The following is a 2,029-nucleotide window of genomic DNA, read 5'->3' on the forward strand; positions in this document are numbered from 1 at the left end:
CGGTCAGCCTTATTCAGTCAGTCTGTCAGTCAGTCAGTCAGTCAGCCTTATTCAGTCAGTCTGTCAGTCATCCTTATTCAGTCAGTCTGTCAGTCAGTCAGTCGGTCAGTCCTGTCCAGTCAGTTAGTCAGTCAAGCAGTCAGTCAGGTAGTCAAGCAGTCAGTCAGTCAGTGTTAGTCAGTCATTTAGTCATTCAGTCAGTCAGTGAAATAGCCAGTCAGAGAGTCAAGCAGTCAGTCAGTCAGTCTCAGTCAGTCAGTTAGTCAGTCAGTCAGTCAGTCAGTCAGTCAGTCCAGTCTCAGTCAGTCAGGCAGTTAGTCAGTCAGTCTCGGTCAGTCAGTGAGTCAGTCAGTCAGTATCAGTCAGTCAGTGAGTCAGTCTGTCAGTCAGGCAGTATCAGTCAGGCAGTAAGACTCCGCTCGACAGAACTCCGATAGCCTAATGGCTAGACCGCTGGTCTTCCAAGCGAGTGGCCTGGGTTCGAGTCCCAGCCGGAGCGAATATCTTCAATGTATATATTTCTTTTCTAATTTGAAAATTCTTTTTTTTTCAATTTCTTTCCTTTGCAATTATTGATTATTTATGTAGGGAAGAAGATTCTGAGTCAGTTTAATTTTTCGACACGAAGATTTCAAAGTGTTTAAATAAACAATTACCAAGGTGCATTTTTTGTTTTTATTATATTTAAAACTCCCACCGACAGAGCTCCCATAGACTAATGGCTAGAGTGTTAGGCTTCCAAGCGAGTGGCCCTGGGTTCGAGTCCCAGCCTGAACGAAAATCTTCAATGTATACTTTTAGTTTCTAATTTGAAATTTCTTCTTCTTTTTTTTTTAATTTTTCTCTTTTGCGAATATTGATTATTTATGTAGGGAGAAAAATTCTGAGTCAGTTTAATTATTCGACCTGTAAATTTCAAAGTGTTTGAATCAATAATTACCAAGGTGCATTTTTTGTTTTTATTATATTAAGGACTTCCATCGACAGAGCTCCGATAGCCTAATGGCTAGACCGTTGGGTTCCTAGCGCATGGTACTGGGTTCGAGTCCCGGCCGGAAAGGAAATCTTAAATGCAAATATTTTTTTCTAATTTTATAATTCTTTTTTTTTTTATTTTTCCCTTTTGCGAAGTCAGTCAGTCAGTCTGACAGTCAATCAGTCAAGCACTCAGTCATTCAGTCTCAGTCAGTCAGTCCAGTCAGTCAGTCACTCAGTCAGTCAGTTAGTCCTTCAGCCAGTCAGTCAAGCAGTCAGTCATTTAGTCTCAGTCAGTCAGTCAGTCAGGCAGTCAGTCAGTCAGTCAGTCGGTCAGTCCTGTGCAGTCAGTTAGTCACTAAAGCAGTCAGTCAGTCTCAGTCAGTCAGTCAGTCAGTCAGTCCAGTCTCAGTCAGTCTCAGTCAGTCAGTCAGTCAGTCTCGGTCAGTCAGTCAGTCAGTCATTCAGTCAGTCAGTCAGTCAGGCAGTCAGTCAGTCGGTCAGCCTTATTCAGTCAGTCTGTCAGTCAGTCAGTCAGTCAGCCTTATTCAGTCAGTCTGTCAGTCATCCTTATTCAGTCAGTCTGTCAGTCAGTCAGTCGGTCAGTCCTGTCCAGTCAGTTAGTCAGTCAAGCAGTCAGTCAGGTAGTCAAGCAGTCAGTCAGTCAGTGTCAGTCAGTCATTTAGTCATTCAGTCAGTCAGTGAAATAGCCAGTCAGAGAGTCAGTCAGTCAGTCAGTCAGTCCAGTCTCAGTCAGTCAGGCAGTTAGTCAGTCAGTCTCGGTCAGTCAGTGAGTCAGTCAGTCAGTATCAGTCAGTCAGTGAGTCAGTCTGTCAGTCAGGCAGTATCAGTCAGGCAGTAAGACTCCGCTCGACAGAACTCCGATAGCCTAATGGCTAGACCGCTGGTCTTCCAAGCGAGTGGCCTGGGTTCGAGTCCCAGCCGGAGCGAATATCTTCAATGTATATATTTCTTTTCTAATTTGAAAATTCTTTTTTTTTTCAATTTCTTTCCTTTGCAATTATTGATTATTTATGTAGGGAAGAAGATTCTG

The sequence above is a fragment of the Uloborus diversus genome, unplaced genomic scaffold (assembly GCF_026930045.1).
Source record: "Uloborus diversus isolate 005 unplaced genomic scaffold, Udiv.v.3.1 scaffold_389, whole genome shotgun sequence".
Classification (NCBI taxonomy): domain Eukaryota; kingdom Metazoa; phylum Arthropoda; class Arachnida; order Araneae; family Uloboridae; genus Uloborus; species Uloborus diversus.